Below are 20,600 nucleotides of genomic sequence, written 5' to 3'. Positions count from 1 at the left end.
TCAATTTCCTATTTCTGAAGTTTATTTTAACTGGTAGTTCTGTGATGAGGTTCTGTGAGTGGCAAATTATCTTTTTCTTTTCCCTTTTTTAGTCATTCACTTGAATTTTAGTTTAGATATGTTCATAGAATTCTATGTTAAGAGACATTTTATTCCAGAATTTCCTCAGCTTGCCTTATTAAGAAGTTTGTTAGTGCAATTACACTTCCTTAACTTTTAATTTGTTCCATTGTGTTTTATAATGATAAGTTTTATTTAGGGGTTGATATGGAGTGCTTTTCTTGCTAAGGTTATATTGAGCTTGTTGAATCTGAGAAATCATATAGTTTATCACCTCAAACAAAAAATAAGCCATTATCCTTCTTTCTTTTGTCTAACTCTTTAGTCTACAGTCATCCCTCAGTGTGCATGGTTCCAGGACCGCCCTGGGTCCTGGCTGAGGTGGCATCTGTCAGTTCATACTGCCTGACTTGTAGACCCATCTCCTCTTCCCTTTTTCTTGTGTGGACTAACCATCTACTTCACAGCTACAACACCTTCTTATGGTCTTACTTTACTGATTATCAGCTCCTACTTTATTTCTACTAGTTGGTGATTTTTTTTTTCTCTTGCAAGCTCAGCTACTCATTTAAAACAATGTTTACTATATATCATCTTTCTCTTTTCTAGGTATTTGTGGCAGGAGAATTTCGGTTTGTACTACTATAATTTTTTATTAGACCTGGAACTGATTTTAGCTACAGTTTACAAAATGTTATATAGTGTACATATGACTTCTGAATTAAATTAGGCTTCAAGTATTTTTTTCGAAATCCATCAAAAGCAAATTAAAGACATTATTTTAGTGATCATGTAAGATTCTAGCATATGGATCAGACATTGATTATATATTGATTTTTCCATTCATCAAGCTAGAATTGTTTACTGTAATTTTTGTTATGATAGCTAAGAAAGGTGGCTTAGTGGGACTGCACCACTGTACTCCAGCCTGGGCGACAGAGCAAGCCTCCATCTCCAAAAATAAAAGGTGACTCAGAAGCTAACTCCTTGGTACAATTTCCCCACCGTTTCTGTGAACTTGACCATTTTTGTCTTACCTATATTTTATCTTAATTTCCTAAAATATAACCTGAAGAAATAACTATATCTGCCTTTTAGAGTTTTTGTTTTGTTTTGTTTTGTTTTTACACATTGTGTGAGTTAATACATTGTCCTGTCTGGCAAGATTATACTAGAGTAAAATACAGATCCAAATTGCAGTGACTTGGCTGGAAAAAAAAAAAAAAATTATTTCTCATTCACATCAAACCTGAAGTGTTTCACTGGGAATGTCCTCTGTTATTTCAGGAAACCAGGCTCTTTTCATTTTGTAATGCTTCTATGTCATCACAGACCATGTGTTTACATGGTCTTCAAGGCCCTCTCAGCCGGGAAAAAGAGGAGTGGAACATGCACGCTGGTTTATAATGGCCCTGACCCAGAAGCAACCCACATCAGACCTTTCCACAGTCTACTAATCAAAAACAGTAACATGGCCCCAGTGTAAATGGTTTGCAGGCTAGATAACAGAGGAGCACACATGGAATACTTGATGAGCAATAACTGTCTTTACCATAAATATATTAAAGTTTATATTAGAGCCTTGTCCATATTAAACACTCAATATATATTAGCTCTTATTATTATTATAAGTAGCACTGTGATTAAAGTATTTACAGATAAAGCTCTGCTAGAGTAATGTTATTTCATTAAGATTCCTAGAAGTATATCTATTATTCTAAAGGATATGAATATTTGTGGGTTTTTATAAAGGTTGTCAAATTCATTTTGAGGATAAGATTGTTATAAATTGATGACAAGCATTTGTTTGGGGATGTCCATTTAATCAGATAAATTACAATAATAAACATGTTTTCCCAATATGTCTGTGAGTTTTTAAATCAACTTTCTAATCTGCCTTCATTAATTAAACAAATTGGATTTCCTTTTAATTTGCATTTATTTAATTACTTGTGTAAGGTTGAACACTTTTTTCTGTATTTATATTGGTCATTAGATTCTTGTCTAGAGAAAATTATCTGCTGTAAGCTCTTTCCATTTATCTATTCATGTCTGCCATGTTTTTCTCATCAATTTGTTTTGCCTCTTTTTAATCAAACATTCATGTTTTATGAATGGTGGTTGAAAATGTTTGCCTTTGTTTTTCACGGGTCTTTATACTCTCATGTCTTTGTATAGGAAATTCCTAAAAAAATTTCAAAATGTCATTTTCTCCTTTTCATATTTTTTGGGTATAATTTTTGACACTTCTCATAGTAATGTCATAAAGTTTATATTAGCATATTTATTTTTTAAATGAGGAAACTAAGGCTCAGTAAGATTAAATGCACATTTCAAAGGCATTGTGGCTTGTATATTGCATAGCCACGACTTCGAGCAACTCAGTATTTAAGATTGTTTTTCTAAAATCACAATGCACACACAGCCCCCTGCAGTGAACAGAACTGTGTGCCCCTACTCCTCAAAGATGTTTCTGCCGTAATCCCTAGAACATTTGAGTATGTTCCTTTCCATGACAAAAGGGACTTTGTAGAAGAAATTAAGGTTGTGGCCTTGAAATAAGGTTGCCCTGGCGCATTCTGACCACATGAGCCCTTCAACACAGAGAACTTTCTCAGGCTGGACTCAGAGAGATCCAGTTAAAGATAGCCAGAGAAATGCCAAGACTGAGAAGAACTGAGCAAGCTGTTGCTGGCTCTGAAAAGTAGGGCTCAACCTGACAGACCACACAGAGGCTCTAGGAGTTAAAGGTTGCCCCCAGATCACAGCCAGCAAGGAAACAGGGACCTCAGAATGACAACTAAAACGTAGTGGATCCAGCCAACAACTTAAATCAGCTTGGAAGCTGATTCTTCCTACAGTCTCCTGGCAAGTACCCAGCTGGTTAACGTCTTAATGTAGACCTTGTGAAACCCGAAGCAGAGAAATCAGCTGAGTCAATCTGACTTCCCAGCCACATAAATTTACATTGTTTTCAACTTCTACATTTGTAGTCATCTGTTACTCAGAAATAGGAAATGAAAACACCCTTTTAAAATTGAATGGGTTATACAATTTAACCAAATTGTACTTCCTAACCTACCTCATTAAGATATTGTTCATTGTGTATTCTGCTCTTTAATAGTATTGTGCCTGCTAGGGCATGTTTCTGCACACTTGCCCAGAAAACCTAAAGAAGCTGTGTTTGGTGTACTCAACCTATTCCTGTACCCTCCGTCGGTCTTCAAGGTTGATAACCTATTTGCCAGGTTAACAGTGCTAGGTTTGTAGGACTCACTGATACATGCTAGTCACACGACTATAAATGTGAACCTTTATGTTCCTGAAGTATTCTCCAAGTCGCTCTTGTTTTTAGGGGTTATATCTCTGATTTTAGGGGTTATTTCCTAGATAGTAGTCCTTTGTCATTTATGCTATTTGCAAATATTTTCTGCTCAAACTATAGCTACCTTTCGTCCTCCTTAAGTGTTCTTTTATAGTAATTTCATTGAAGTCCGAGTCATCATTTTTTTTTCTTTATGGGTAATATACTTGATGTCAAGTTTAGGAGCTCTTTGTTTAGCTCTAGATTCTAGTTTTCTCTTTTTTTTTTTTTTTTTTTTTTTGAGATGGAGTCTCGCTCTGTCGCCCAGGCTGGAGTGCAGTGGCCAGATCTCAGCTCACTGCAAGCTCCGCCTCCTGGGTTCACGCCATTCTCCTGCCTCAGCCTCCCCAGTAGCTGGGACTACAGGCGCCCGCCACCTCGCCCGGCTAGTTTTTTGTATTTTTTAGTAGAGATGGGGTTTCACTGTGTTAGCCAGGATGGTCTCGATCTCCTGACCTCGTGATCCATCCGTCTCGGCCTCCCAAAGTGCTGGGATTACAGGCTTGAGCCACCGCGCCCGGCCTAGATTCTATTTTTCTATTCACACACATACATATATAGTTTATTAGATATGAGAAGAATTGACATCATTAACATATTTAGTTTTTCAATCGATAAACATGGTGTGTTTCTCCATTCATATATATCTTCTTTGATTTCCTTTATCAGTACTTCGCAGTTTCCTTCATTTATTGAGAAATTTGAATCACATTGTACTTTAATTTTGGCATGCACAAATTCATTATTAGATATAAAAACACAGTTGATATTTATATGCTTATATTGTATCCTATGAGCTTGCTAACTCACTTAGACTCTAGCAATTTTTCTTTCTTTCTTTTTTTTTTTTTTTTTGGTGAGGGATGATTACTTGCTATTTTCTATGTATAAAATCATGTTATCTGCAAATAGAGAAAGTTTAATTCCTTCCTTTCCTAGTAAAATGTTATTTATTTCTACTTTTTTGCCTTATTCCAATGGCTAGAACTTCCAACACTATTTTGAATAAGCGGTAAGAGGTGACATCCTTGACTTTTTCCCCAGCATAGGGAAAAAGTGTTTAGTCTCACCATTAAGAATGATGTTGGCTGCAGATTTTTAATGTTTTGGGTCAAGGTAAGGAAGTTCCTTTCTTTTTCTCTGAGAGGTTTTTTGTTTGTTTGTTTGTTTGTTTGTTTTATTCATGAATGGCAGTTGAATTTTGGCAAATGCTTTTCTGCATCAGTTGATACGATCATGTGATTTCTTTTTCTTCAGTCTGTTAATATGGTAGATTACGTTGATTCATTTTCAAATATTAAATAAGTTGGAATCATAGAAATAAATTCCACTTGATTGTAGAGTATAATCCTTTCTTTATATTTCTCAAATACATTCGCCAACATTTTATTAGCTTTCAGTTTTCATATTAATATTTATATATTTATATTTTCATATATATCGTTTTCTTTTAGCCCAGTCTTTCTCTGATTTTGACATAAAATAATAATAGATTCATAAAATGAGTTGCAAAGTATAACTTCTTCCAATTTATGAATGAGATTGTTTAAAATTGGTGTTATTTCTACTTTAAATATTTGGTAGAACTGCAAGGGAATCTCCATCTGTGCCTAGAGATTTCATTACTTGCCTTATTTAATTACAAATGTATTTTATAATAGTTACAGGGTTATTCCAACCATCTGTTTTTTGTCAGGTGAGTTGCAATTGCTTTCATCTTTTTAGGATTATATCCATTTTGTCAAAGTTGTCAAATGTATGTCTATAAAATTGTAGTATGCCACAATCTTGATATCTAAAAGTTCCTTAGTAATACATTCTGTTTTATTTCCCATGTTTGTAATTTGGCTTTCTCTCTCTTTAATTTTTTTTATAAGTCTTGCAAGAGATCTGTAAACACATTTGTCTTTACAAAGAATCAGTTATTTGTTCCCTTTATTCTTTTTATCTTCCTGTTATATGATTTATTGGTTTTTGCTCTTATCTTTATTATTTTCTTTCTTATTCTTGCTTTAGATTTACTTTCCTGTTCATTTTCTAAGTCATTTAGTGGGAATTTAAATTATTGATTTGATACTTTTACTCTTTTCTAAAATATGAATTTAGAGCTATTAATTTTCCTATCATTAATACTTTAGGTGTGCCAAACACATTTCAATGTGTGGCATTTTCATTGTCACTCAATTTAACATGTTTTTCTTTTTAAATTTCCTTGAGCCTTCCTTTTTGACTCATAGATTAAGAAGTGTGTTGTTTAGTTTCCAAGTGTTTGGAGGTTTTCATGTTATCTTTTTCTTACTGATCTCTAGTTTGATTTCATTGTATTTGGAGAACACACTATGCATGATTTGTTGTTGTTAAGTGTGTTGAGTCTTGTGTTATTGCACAAGATATGGTTATCTTGATTACTTTTAGCAGTTGGAAAGACTGTATGTTCAGCTATGTTTGGGTGAAGTATATTCTAAATCTTAATTAGATGGTGTTGATGAATTCTATTACTTTTTTCCCAATTTTATAGCTAATTGTTCTATCAATTGTTGAGATATAATGTTGTGTTGTCCAACTATAAATGTGGATTTTTCTGTTTCTACTTTTAGTTCTATCAGTTTTTGCCTAACAGGTTTTCTTTGTTGTTTGTTTTGGTACATACACAGTTAGAATTACTATATTTTCTTTTTGTTTTAGTCCTTTTTGTTATACAATGCCTATATTAGGGTTCTCCAGAGAAACAGAACCAATAGGATATTTACATACATAAAATAAATGTCTACCTTTTTTGTTTTATTCAGGCCTGTTATGGTTTGAGTGTCCCTGCAAAAACTCATAGTGAAATCGTATTTCCTAATGCAGCAATGTCAGGAGCTGGAACCTCTAAAAGGCGCGGCCGAATGGGAGGCATTCAAGATGTGACGACTGCACCCACATGGCCAGCTCGGTGCTGTTCTTGAGGTAGTGAGTTCTCACTCTCTGAGACTGGATTATTTCTCACAGTAGTAGATTAGTTACTCCAAGACCAGGTTTTTAGAAATCAAGGTTCTTCTCATTTGCCTCATTTGCCTGTGTCCACTTCCCCTTTGACCCGCCATGTGATGACACAGCACAAAAGCCCTTGCCTAGCTGGGCATGGTGATGAGGCCCCGTAGTCCATCTACTCAGGAGGCTAAGGAAGGAGGATCCCTTGAGCCCAGGAATTCAAGGCTGTGGTGAGCTATGATTGCACCACTGCACTCCAGCCTAGGTGACAGAGCAAGACCCATTTCTAAAAATAAATAAATAAAAATAAAACATAAAACAAAGGTCCTTCCCAGGTGACAGTGCCATGCCCTCGAGCTTCCCAGTCTGCAGAACTATTTAGACCTCTTTTCTTTATGAATTACCCAGTCTCAGGTATTGTGTTATCACAACACAAAATGGACTAAGACAAGGCCCTCAAGGGACTGGATGCTACTCGCCCATATTGGTGAGGGCAATCTGCTTTACTTAGTCTATTATTTAAATGCTAATTTCTTCCAGGAACACCCTCACAGATACATCCAGAAATAATGCTTAACCAAATATTTGGGAATCTCGTGACCCAGTCAAGTTGACACATGAAATTAACCATCCCAATGCCGCTTCCTTTCTCTATTAAATATTTTTACGATGAGGTTTCCTTTCTCTACCATTAAAGCAGCCACTCTTATTTTTCTTTGATTAAAATTATCATGATGTATCTTTTTATACCTTTTTTCTTTGAATCTGCCTATAACGTTATACTCGAAGTGAGTTTGTCATGCACAGCATAGAGAAGATGCATGTAGTAACTGACTCTGCCAACAACTGACATTTAATAGAAATGTAATTATGATTTATTAAAACTTAAGTCTGCTATTCTGCTATTTTACTATGTTTCTCATTTGTTTCTTTGCTTCATTTCTCTGATTTCTTTTAACTGCCTGTCTGTGAGGTACTGGAACACTATTTAAAATTTCATTTTTTAAAACCTAAAATACGTTTGATTGTAATTCTTTGTATAGCTTGTTTTGCTGTTTACTCTAGATATTACATTATGTATAAGTAACTTATTTCAGTCCACTCATGTTCATTTCAACAGTTTGAAAGAAGTGTGGAAACTTTACCTTCTTTTAAATGTACTCTCCTTTATTTATAGTCTAATTACTTAACAATTTTCCTCTACATACCTTTCAAAACCCATCAGACAGTTTCATATTTTTTGCTTCAGTAGTTAAATTTAAACATGAAAGAGGAGAAAACATAATATATAAGCTCATATTTTTGTTTAGTGTGTTCTTTCTTCCTGAAGATTTAAAAATCTTTTTGTAAATTATTTCTTTTCAGTTTTTGAATGTCCTTTTGTCTTTTTTTTAGGGTATGCCTACTAGTGACAAATTCTCTTATGTGTCCTCATTTGAGAATGGTTTTGTTCGTTTGTTTGTTTGTTTGTTTGTTTTTTTGAGACGGAGTCTCGCTCTGTTGCCCGGGCTGGAGTGCAGTGGCTGGATCTCAGCTCATTGCAAGCTCTGCCTCCCGGGTTCACGCTATTCTCCTGCCTCAGCCTCCGGACTAGCTGGGACTACAGGCGCCCGCCACGTCGCCTGGCTAGTTTTTTGTATTTTTTTTAGTAGAGACGGGATTTCACCATGTTAGCCAGGATGGTCTCGATCTCCTGACCTCGTGATCCACCCATCTCGGCCTCCCAAAGTGCTGGGATTACAGGCTTGAGCCACCGCGCCCGGCCTTGAGAATGTCTTTAGTAACTCTTTAAGGTTAGTGAGTATCTTCACTGACTTTAGAATTCTGGATTTATGTTTATTTTCTTTCAGTACTTAAAAAATATTGTTACTTCCTTTTGATATGTATGGTTTCTGATAAAAAAATTTCACTGTCATTTAAATTGATTTTTTCCCAGTAAGTAAGCTGTTGTTCTTCTTTGGTGGCTCTCAAGATTTTTTTGTTGCTGTAACCTTTAGTTTTTAGAATTTTAGTTTTAAGGTATTGTGGTATCAATTTCTTTGGGTGTATCCTGCCCGGGATTCCTTAGCTTCTTCAATCTCTGGGTATATGTCTATTGCTAAATGCTGGAAGTTTTCAGTCATTATTTATTCAAGTACTTCTCAGCTCCATCCTCTGTCTTCTCCTAGAATTACGATGACATATATATTAGATCTTTTTTTGTCCAGGGAGTTTATCGTTCCACTCACTGATGTTCGGTTTTTATTTTTTCAGCCTCTATTTCTGTCTGTTCTTTATAGTAGGCAATTTCTATCATTCTAACTTTCATTTCATTGATTTTTTTTTCTTTTCTTCCTGGATTCTGCTGCTGAATCCATCCACTTAAACTTTTAGTTTAGTTATTATATTTTTCAGTTTTAAATTTTTCATTCGATTGTTCTTCATATCCTTTATTTCTTTGCTGAGACTTTCTTTGGTGATGTTTTCTAACATTTTCAGCTTTTTTCTAATGTGCTCATCATTGTTCATAGGAGCATTTTTATCATAGCTGTTTTAGCATCCTTGTCATGTAATTCTGGTATTTCTGTCATTTCAGTATCGGCATTACTGATTGCCTTTTTATTCAGTTTGAGATCTTCCTTGTTTTTAATATGACACAGGATGTTTTTATTAAAACATGATCATTTTCATTTCATGTTAGGGGACTCTGTTTCCTATTTAAAATGTCTGTTTTTACTGTCTCTCTTTGACACTGCACTGTCAATGGATTGAGATAAGGGGTGTGGCATTGCCTTATTTATTTCTCTCATGTCAAGGTAGAAATCCAGGTTCCCCATTCAGACTCAGTTGACACCCAAGGTTGATTCCTTTTTAGGGCTATACAAAGGGAGGCATTCCATCCCACGTGTGATCTCCCTTTACACGAAGCTGGAAGTGGCTTTGTCCTAGGACAATGATGACAGTCCTTACTTCCCACTAGGCCACCTTGGACAACACCAGTGGAAAGGCAAGGGCCTCAATGTTCCTACGTGGGATTAGAAGCTCAGGATTCCCAGGTGATCTCTACTCACACTGTGAAGGCCTCTTCTCTGCCTCCTTCACAGTCTTCCCATGTTTGGTTTCCATGTAATGTGCTGGCTTTTCAGTTGCATTTAGTGTAAGTAATAAGAAAAAGCATGTCTTCTCCATTTTCCTGGAAGGGAAATGTACCAGTGATATGCATCCCTGATATATTTTTATGTCAACAGACACACACACACACACACACACCCACACACACACACACACATATATATACACTTTTAGTTCAGTGATATTTTTCAGTTTTAAATTTTTCATTTGATTCTTCTCTATATCTTTTATTTCTTTGCTGAGACTTTCTTTGATGATGATGATGATGATAATGATGATGCTTTCTAGCTTTTTTAGTTTTTTGAGTTCACTGATTTTGATTAAAGTGTAGCACTATACTGAATATCTGTGTGTGTATGTCTGCTGGTGTGTGAAATTTTTTTATTGTGTTGAAACCCAAAGATATTTATTATTATTGACACAACTTAAAAAAAAACTTTATGAATATCTTTTTGTAATTTGAGTTTTCTACTTTTAATTCACATTATGCTTTTAAAAAATAATTTTAAAAAACAATAAGGAGTCTCATCTGTTCAAAGGTGACTGAATAATTTGATAAGCCTACTGGTAAACCATCTACTTATCTGTATTTATATGAGAAAGTATGTATTCATATTTCCTTTTTAAGCTCTTTATTATTAGAAAATCATTGGTTTCTCTCCTTTCTTTTTTTTTTTTTTTTTTTTTTTTGAGACGGAGTTTCACTTTTGTCACCCAGGCTGGAGTGCAATGGCATGATCTTGGCTTATTGCAACCTTGGCCTTCAGGGTTCAGGCGATTCTCCTGTATCAGCCTCCTGAGTAGCTGGGAATACAGGCATCTGCAACCCTGCCTGGCTAATTTTTGTATTTTTAGTAGAGATGTAGTTTCACCATGGTGACCAGGCTGGTCTCGAACTCTTGACCTCAGGTGATCTGCCCTTCTCAGCCTCCCAAAGTGTTGGGATTACAAGCGTGAGCCACTGCATCCAGCTTGGTTTCTCTTCAAGAGATACTATTTTATGTATTTTCTTTTTAAAAAGATAATTTCTAAATGTATTTAAATATTTATATAAGATATATCTTATTCCACATTTCATGTGGGAAAACCAGTAATAAAATATCTTTTAGTTATTTCCCCAAGAGAGATGAATGGTCATTCCCAGGTCAATGTACTTAAAAGTGGGTCCTGTCAATGACCCCAGGACATACAATGCTTGGGACTCGGAAGACTAAGGTGGTTGTATTAGGCTAGCAGAGGCCTGGGTATTCTTGAGAAATGCAAGGAGACTTGCTAATGATACTCTAATAAATACTGTTTGGTTTCCTTTCTCCTTTTTATTTTTTCTCTTTGTCCTCACTGATCTTCCATTTGTACTTGTGATTGCCTGTTAAATAAAGCTTAATGTATCTTAATAGGTTAGAGGGAAGAAGAAGGAAAGTATAGACATGGAAACAAACAAAAATTAGAGCTAATGCAAGAAAGTAAAATATTATAAAATAACCTTTTATAAAATATACTTTCTTATTTCATCTCAATTCCATTTTCACCTTTTAACTCTACCTAATTTGCAGTTTGACTTTCTTCTTCCTACTTCCTTTTCACAGTTGAAGACTCTAACAATGAATCAATTTTTGGTATTATTTGCAATTGTGAGAAGATCCCAGATTTGAGGATGGTATCTTTCAAATTAGTCATGATAACCCAAAAGCCTGTCTACCCAGGTGTCTAGTTCCCACATTTGAATTAATCAGTGCCCCTAGGTTCTTCAACTCTTCATTCACTAACACCAGCTTCTCTTACAGGCTCTGCTCTAGATGGCATCAGGTACCAGGGAATGTAATCAAAGTGACAGGATGGCAGAATACTAGCGGCCCCAAACAATGTACACAGTAGTAGACAGCACATTGGTAGATGCTGTATTTTTTTAAGTCCTGAAGAGTATCTTCTTTTATTATCAGATAGAAGAGGGGATACAGCACACATACTTTAGACATTGAATATCTCATTTTAATGGCAAAAGCAATCAATAATCTACCTGGACCCAAGAAGCATGCAAGCTTGCAGGCTCAACGCATACTATCATCTCAAAATTTCAAGACCTTTACCCAGTAAGCTTACTGCATATCTGTCGTTCAAACTTCAAAATGTCTTCCCAGGTCTCCCAAAACATCCCAAAATACGGCCAGTTGAAACTCATTTACTTACAATTTGTTTCACTCACTTGTAACACTTTCCATCATAATAAAAGTGTCTTTGATTTTTTTTTTTTTTTTTGAGACAAAGTCTCACTCTGTCACCCAGGCTGGAGTGCAGTGGTACATTCTTGGCTGACTGCAACCTCTGCCTCCTGGGTTCAAGCGATTCTCCTTCCTCAGCTTCCCAAGTAGCTGGGACTAGAGGCTCATGCCACCATGCCCAACTGATTTTTTTTTTTTTTTGAAAAGACGTGGTTTCACTATGTTGGCCAGGCTGATCTTGAACTTCTGACCTCAGAAGTGATCTGCCTACCTTGGCCTCCCAAAGTGCTGGGGTTACAGGTGTGAGCCATTGCACCCAACCTGTCTTTGATTTCTTATAGTTTTTCTATTTTGCAATATATTTGTGGTCACAGCAATGTAAATATCCTATAACCTTCTCAGAGTTATCTTGCCAAACTGGGCAATTTTTACACAAATACCAATATCCTCCACATACCTATGACCAAAGGTACTGCACAAATCTTCTTAGTAAATATATTGTAATTATATGTTAATATATTATACTTTATATGCATTTGTGTATATTTGATTTTGGATTGTTGGCATGTGTTCTGCTTCCCAGAAGCAGATGCAGTGATGAAGTGTGGAGTGTGTAGTAGACAGGATAATGGTCCTCCACAGACATCTGTGTCCTCATTCCAGAAACCTGTGAATACACCTAACATGGTAAAACACCACGTAGATATGAATAAGTTAAGAATGTTGCTATGGGAAGAATATTCTGGATTATCCAGGTGGGCCTAATGTAACCACAAGCATCCTCATAAGAAAGAGGTGGAAAGATCAAAGTGAGAGAGAAATATTGATGATAGTAGCTGAAGTTGGAGGGTCCATAAGCCATGGAAGGCAGGTGGCCTTTAGAAGATGGACAAGGCAAGGAACCTGATTCTCCCTCACAGCCTCCAGAAGGCCTCTGTCCCTGCCAACAACTTGCCTTGGGACCTTCTGACCTCTACTACCAAAAGATAATAAATTTGTGTCATTTTACATCACTAAACTTCTGATAATATTTTACAGCACTGTTACAATAGGTAGCTAGACAGACATGAACAGAGCAGGAGAGGGCTCCCCCTCTGATTGCCCCCCATACCAGGAATGTCAGACAGCTATCAGGTGATGGTCAGGCAGTTAACTCTCTAAGTCACAGCCAGTGCCAGGGAAAGGTAATCTCCTAATAAACAGAAACACCCGAAGCTGGTGATCAGCAGCCTCTTGATAAGATCCCAGGACCTGGGCGAGTGGACTCACACATGTGCACTAAGACGCAAAATGGCAGAGTTTAACTCGTATATGGCCTCCGAGCGCTATTGGGCTGGTAAGGGAAGAGTGCCTCAAGTGAGCATGCGCACAACTCCAGTAACCACGCTGTGTATGCTCCCCTCCGAAGTGCCTGCAGGCAACTGTGCATGCAGACAGCCCACTGCAAGGGAAGAATCAGGGAAGAAAGAAACCCAAGAACCTGGAGTATGCCAACATATTTCTAGTCAGGTTACTCAGGTTTAACCCTGAGTAAAAAGGTTAAACCCCACACTTGATCTCAAGTCACCCACTCGGCCCTCTTCCAAATATACTTCACTTTCTTTTCATTCCTGCCCTAAAGTTTTTTTAATAAATGTTCCCTCCTGCTCCAAAACTTTCCTCAGTCTCTTCTTCTGCCTCATGCCCCTCAGTTAGATTCTTTCTTCTGAGGAGGCAAGAGTTGAGGTTGCTGCAGACCTGTACAAATTCGCCACCAGTAACAGCAAAAACAGAAAGCAATACGGGCTGCAAAAGTTGATTAGCCATGAGCACATGTGAAGGGGAGGGGTGAAGCAGGATTGTGCAAAGACAAGCCTGGATTGGTACATTAGAGACCACAGAACCAGTGTCGCCAACCAGAGTGTCCCACATTACTCTGGTTGGGAGACAACAGAAGTTTCCAACTTTATATCCCCACTGGGTTCAGCAACCAGATAAAGCCCGTCCTGAGGAGACATAGCCTTGAGTGAGGTGGCCCTTGGAGACTGTAGCAGACCCTCTGATCTGGATGCCGTCTGCTCACTGGGCTGGCTGGAGTGGGACAGGAAGCCCTTCCCTGGAAAAGAAGAAGTCTTGGAAATCTGTCTTCCTTAAGGAAGGCCTTCTTTGAAAAATCCAGATGTCACATCACCATGTATAGTCCACTCCACAAGGTCTGGATTCTACACGTATTCCTTTCTTTCCCACTGTGTAACAGCTGCCCTGCCTCCTCCTGGTGATGAGGGTACATGACCTCTGTGATGACAATGAGTCATCTTGTGCCTGCTGATGCCTGGACACAGGAGGCCAAAATATCCAGGTGGCAACTATAATTTATAATTTAGTTCTGAAAGGTTTGAATGCATCGGCACTATCTAGAGTGAGGGGAGAGGACACAGCTCACAGCTGACAGTGCACACATCTGAACAGGAAAGTTGTGTGTTCTATTTGCTGACCAGTTAAGCCCTCTCTCTCTCTTTCTCTCTCTCTCTGTTTTGTAAGAGACAAGGTAATTCTCTTTCACTCAGTATATAGTGGAGTGGATTCATAGTAACTCACTGCCGCATCAAACTCCTGGGCTCAAGTATTCCTCCCACCTAAACCTCTGAGTACTGGGATTATGAGCATATGCCACCTTGCCAGGCTAATGTGTGTGTGTGTGTGTGTGTGTGTGTGTGTGTGTGTGTGTGTGTATGCGTATAGATAGCATCTCACTATATTGCCCAGGCTGATCTCAAACTTCTGGCCTCAAGCAATCTTCCTTCCTTGGCCTCCCAAAATGTTGGGATTTTAAGCAACCTCAGCATCATTCTCTTAAAAGAATCAGAATTTAAAGGAGGTATTCTTCTAGGGATGGAATACTTACCCTTACACGTCTGGGGCTGAGAGTGTAGGTGAATAAGTGATCGAGGGACTGGCATAGGCTGCATCACTTTTCATATTTTCTCAGCAGAGCAGGACAATGAAACTACCTTGGTTTTACTCCTTGAATATCTGTGCCTGCTCTTTTTTCATTTATCTCTAGTATGAAATACAAGCATCATTGGTTCAATGCACTGTGGGTGAGGTACAAGAGTGAAACTTGAAAGTTTGCTTGAGCCTATTTTTGCACAGTTGCCTCTTCAGGACCCCTCCCTGGGAGTATTGTCACCTACCCAGTTTCAATCCCCACACCTCTTCTCACCCCACAGAATCCAAGCTACGAAGGCTTAGGGATTTTCAAAGCATTCTTCATAACTTTTGCCACTTCTGGAATCCAAATTGCTGCATTTAGATTTTGTGGTTTTTCCAGAATTGATTTTGGATGACAGAGTCAATTTGTCTACTCTATTCTGATGGCCATGCCCAGCATATGGACCCCCATTACACTTTGATATGAGTATGTAATTATTTTCTTAACTCCGATTCTGATAATATCAAGGCTGTCAGAGAATACGGACTCTACAAATATCTCTTATTTGGAGTCATAAAGAAAGACACTGCATCACTTGCTCACCCTTCAAAAGTGACTGAAGATTGAAGGCAAAAGGATGAGAAAGAGCTGGCACTAATGATAGCCTTGGGGTGAGTTCTCATGTAAGAGATATTTGTAGAGTACTTATTCAATGTGGAGACGATGTGGCTTGATTCCAGGTAAAATATGCAACCTCTGCTTGCAAAGAAATAGAACCAAATCATCTGAGTGCACAGTTCATAATCTCAATTAAATTAATGGGTTGGTTTGTTTAGGTAGAGCAGAGCCAGTGGTGCAGTGTCTTTCTTTAATTATAAAGTTAATAAAGACAGATCATGTTATCAATCGCTCCCATGGAACATAATCACGCTTTATAACATGAGAAAATTAGAAGTGACTACAATTAAAGGTAAACTTAAAGTAATAGAATTTCTGAGCTCAGTTAGAATCCTGTTAATCTTTTAACACCTTTAATGTCTGAACTTAAAATCTGATCTCTTCTCATGTTAAAATTCTTTCTGAGGTCAAAGCTAGCATGGAACTTTTGACTCAACTCCAGTAATTCTTGCTGGCTTCTTATTTATTTGTTTGTTTGCTTGTTTATAAGTCTAAGATGGCTGGATTTCTGTAAAGTTTTTTGTCTATTTAACAAAAAGTTGTCAAAGTATTTATCCACTTATTAATCAGACCACATTTAATTTTTACTTTCCTATCAGAAGTTACATGCTATAATAAGAATTGTGTGGAAAAAGAGAAATAAGTTTGCAAAATCCTTATAATATGTTTTCACAGAATAGTACTATAAAAGTCGTCCAGCCAGATGCGGAGGCTTATGCTTGTAATCACAGCACTTTGGGAGGCTGAGGTGGGTGGATCACTGTGGTCAGGAGTTTGAGACCAGCCTGGCAAACATGGCGGAACCCCATCTCTACTAGAAATACAAAAATTAGCCAGGTGTGGTGGTGTGCGCCTATAGTCCCAACTACATGGAATGCTGAGGCAGGAAAATCACTTGAACCCAGGAGGCGGAGGTTGCAGTGACCTGAGATCACACCACTGCACTACAGCCTGTATGACAGAATGAGACTCTCTCTCTCTCTCAAAAAAAAAAAAAAAAAAAAAAAAAAGTCATCCAAGATATACTTCCAATGTGTGTGCCTGTATATTTTTTGGGCTGAAACTTGAATCTGATCTTCACCTTTAATATACATTTTGGTAGATTTGTTTTTGTTCTACCCTTGCTACACCTAATTCTTACTGAATATTTAATGTAGAGACTATGGTTACAAACATGCAAATATCTTTTCCCCATTATTACCTTTTATAATATTAAAAGAGTGGTATCATGGGCATAATCCAGAAACACTGCTACCTTGACTTACTTGATATAGCATGGGCTGTTTAGCAAGGCACACCTAGATTCTAATTTCAGCTCTCACACTGACTGAACTAGACAAGTTAGTATCCGTATGTTCTCTCTCTGTTTCCTTATCTTGAACAAATGATAATGCTGAACAAGTATGATAATGTAGACTTATGTCATAATGAAGCACATGTACAGTAGAGTATCTTACAGAATTATTAATGGGTTGGTAAACAAATTATGAAATTTTCTTTCTTTTTCTTTGTGAAATATATGAAAGTGTGTGAGCCTTTGAGGTTATTTAATCTATATTAATCATATATAATTATATAGCATATTTATACTGTATCAATCCATTCTTATACTGCTATGAAGAAATACCTGAGACTCGTTAATTTACAAAGGAAAGAGGTTTAATTGACTCATCGTTACACGTGGCCAGGGAAGCCTCAGGAAACTTACAATCACAGCGGAAGGCACCTTTTCATAGGGTGCCAGGAGAGAGAATGAGTGCGAGCAGGGGAAATGCCAGATGCTTATACAAACTTCAGATCTTGTGAGACTCACTATCACAAGAACAGCATGGGGCAAACCACTCCCATGATTCAATTGCCTCTATCTGATCCTGCCGTTGACACGTGGAGATGATATTACAATTCAAGGTGAGATGTAAGTGGGGACACAGAAGTGAATCATCTCAGTAATTATATATAATATTTATACACACACACCCCGAATTTTTAAGAATCTCTTTAAAAGAATTTTCTGACAATTTTGAATTGCACAAAATTAAAAAATTTCTTTTAACTTGTAATGTGTGACTTTTTCATATTCAGATACATCACAGTGCAAATAAAATTTATATTCTCTCCATAATTAGCTATTTAACCTTCTCCAAATATATAATATATTTTTACTGATTCTGTGCCCATTTATCAATCTTACCCTGTAACAAGGTGTTTATTATTCTTATTCAGTTACACATATGAATCCCTTAAAAACTCAGGTTTTAGAAGATATTCTTCCTTTATTCATCTGTGTGTTCTGAAGAGAATGCTAAAAAGAAGTAACCATTCAGGGCTCAATCAGCATCAGTAAGACTGGGCACATCTTAAGCTTCTTATGTCTTACATCAATTTGAAAATCTTCACTTAAAACTTTATTTTCCCACTATATTTAAATTTGTTTCACTGGCATCACAATCCAAACACTTTTCCAATCTTGGAATCTCATAGCCCTCCATTACCATGTTCATCAATTAATTCTGTTATTTTGTCTTTAGCATATTGTTACCATCCATGCTATCATCTCTTCAAAATTCTCATGACCTCAATTCACCATGTGTTTATATTTCATTTGAATTATTGCGCTCATTTCTCTCTGACATTCATGCTTCTAGCCCATCTCTTCCAATTGCATATACCCTACCAATGCTTCTTGAAAAATAAATTACTTCTCATGGTAGATTACTTGCCAAGACATTTGCAACAGTTTCTCTTATCCCTGTATGCAGCCCTTTTATAATGGGATATTACCACTCTTTTATTTAGTGCTCTATTTTCCCAATGCTTGAATCTGGGATCACAGTGTAACTTATTTTAATTAGAGGGAGGTAGCAGAAGTGATGTTTTGCAGTATTTAAGTTTAGAATTCTTGCACCTTCTGTTTTTGCTGTCTTGGAACACAATGCTACTATATGAATAAGTTCAGACTAGCCTGTAGGAGCATAAAATCACATGCAGCAGAGACACACTGACCCAATCACGGCCTTCTAGACCAACCACCTTCCTTATAAGCCACCATTTCACTAAAGCTACAAAAATGATCACTCTTAAGACAACCAAAAGAACCACCCTGGACAAGTTGAGCCCAGGACAAACTGCTCTCCAATACAGCCATGAGGAAATAAAATGGTTATTGCTTTAAACCATTAAGACATTAAGAACTGGTGTGGTTTTTATTCAGAAACATAAGAGAAACAGAAATTTGTTCCAAGAAATGAGTGTTGTCTCAAGAAAAATCTAAAATTTGTGACATTGGCTTTGGGATTGGAGGCAAATAGATGCCGCTGGCCAAGCCTAGTTTGATATCCAGGTTGTCAGTGAAGGCCAGCAAAGGAACTTGTTGAAGGCTGGAGAAAGGACAATTTGTGTCAAGTATTACTGAACAGTTGACAAAAGCGTTATCTGTGATAACTTAGCACATAGAACCCACTTAAGGAACTATATACAGAGAATGTGGAATATGTCACTGGGTGCTTCTATTTACAATAAAGTAAGTGAGTGACAAGCTAAAAAAAAAAAAAGAAAACTTTCAGTTTTCTGGTAGAATGGAAAATAAATAAGGGGGGATTTAATATTTGCTAGTTTGGAAAATAAAATTGTTCTTATTTCTAGACCCTTCAGACAGCAAGAAATTTTCATAGTAAGAGTCTTTTTTATAAAGACCAAAACCTGGGTATGACTATGAAAAGCTTTATCAAGACCTAAAAAACCATTTAAGATGGTGCCAAGTAGAGTCTATTCCAGCCAGGTGAAAGGCTTCTGAGAATATGTAGGATGTTGTTTCACAATACCCAGACACACTATAAAAGGTAGAGAAAACAAGTCTCTAATAAAATAATTGTGGATCTGACTTTTGACTAATGGAACAACTTATAACCTGATACACAAAATGCCCTGTATTAGTCTGTTCTCACGCTGCTAATAAAGACATATGCCAGACTGTGCAATTTATAAAGGAAAGAGGTTTAATTGACTCACAGATGCACATGGCTTCGGAGTCCTCACAATCATGGTGGAAGGCAAAGGAGGAGCAAAGTCACATCTTACATGGTGGCAGGAAAGAGAGCTTGTGCAGGGGAACTCCCATTTATAAAACCATCTGATTCGTGAGACTTATTTACCAACACAAGAACAGTATGGGGGAAACGGCTTCCATGATTCAATTATCTCCACCTGGCCCTGCCATTGACACATGGGGATTATTAAATTCAAGGTGAGATTTGGGTGGGGATGCAGCCAAACCATATCATGCCCTCAGTGATTACAAGGGAGTCTTCCAAACTGGACTCAAAGGGACCAAGAAATATTAAAAGGAAAAGGTTTTGGGTGCTCAAGCTTCTATGAGTTGGACACAGTTTAAGAAAGCTTTTTAGCTTTGAATAAACAAAACACAGTCCATTTCTTATAAATATGAAACAGTGTATCAGAGAATAGAGCAAAGATCCAGATGATTTGCCAAGAACCATGGGAGATATGTAAGGAACCACATCTGAGTATAATGACTTGATTCTCATCCAGGAGAACCCCCTATCCCTGCAATGGATGCCTGTTTGGGTTTCAGAACTGCCATGCACCAGCTCACTGTCCTTGGGGAGTGCACTGCTGCCTTGGGAGAATCTCAGTTGAATCTGCAGGCAAATGAGAAGACAAGGAGCTGAACAGAACTGACCAAGTTCATTTCCTTGGATCAACCAGTAGAGCCATGAAGAGTTATGTGAGTGACCCTAGGCAAAAATCAAAAAAAAGAAAAAACAAAACAAATACTGAGTCTGTCATAGTTTACTGTGCCATAGAATTACAAATGGAAAAAATAATTCTTGTTTTAAGCCACTTAAGTTTTAAAGTCTTTTAAATTTTTTATTTTGAGTTCTGGGACACATGTGTAGAACAAGCAGGTTTGTTACATACATATACACGTGCCATGGTGGTTTGCTGCACTTATCAACCTGTCATCTAGGTTTTAAATCTCGCATGCATCAGATATCTGTCCCAATGCTCTCCCTCCCCTTGCCTCCCACCCCCCCGATAGGCCCTGGTGTGTGATGTTCCCCTCCCTGTGTCAAGGTGTTCTCATTGTTCCACTCCCACTTAGGAGTGAGAACATGTGGTGTTTGGTTTTCTGTTCCTGTGTTAGTTTGCTGAGAATGATGGCTTCCAGCTTCATCTATGTCCCTGCAAAGGACATGAATTCATTCTTTTTATGGCTGTGTAGTATTCCATGGTATATATGTGCCATATTTTCTTTATCCAGTCT

This window comes from Piliocolobus tephrosceles, chromosome 3 (assembly GCF_002776525.5).
Source record: "Piliocolobus tephrosceles isolate RC106 chromosome 3, ASM277652v3, whole genome shotgun sequence".
Taxonomy (NCBI): Eukaryota; Metazoa; Chordata; class Mammalia; order Primates; family Cercopithecidae; genus Piliocolobus; species Piliocolobus tephrosceles.
Note: the sequence above shows the minus strand (reverse complement) of the source record.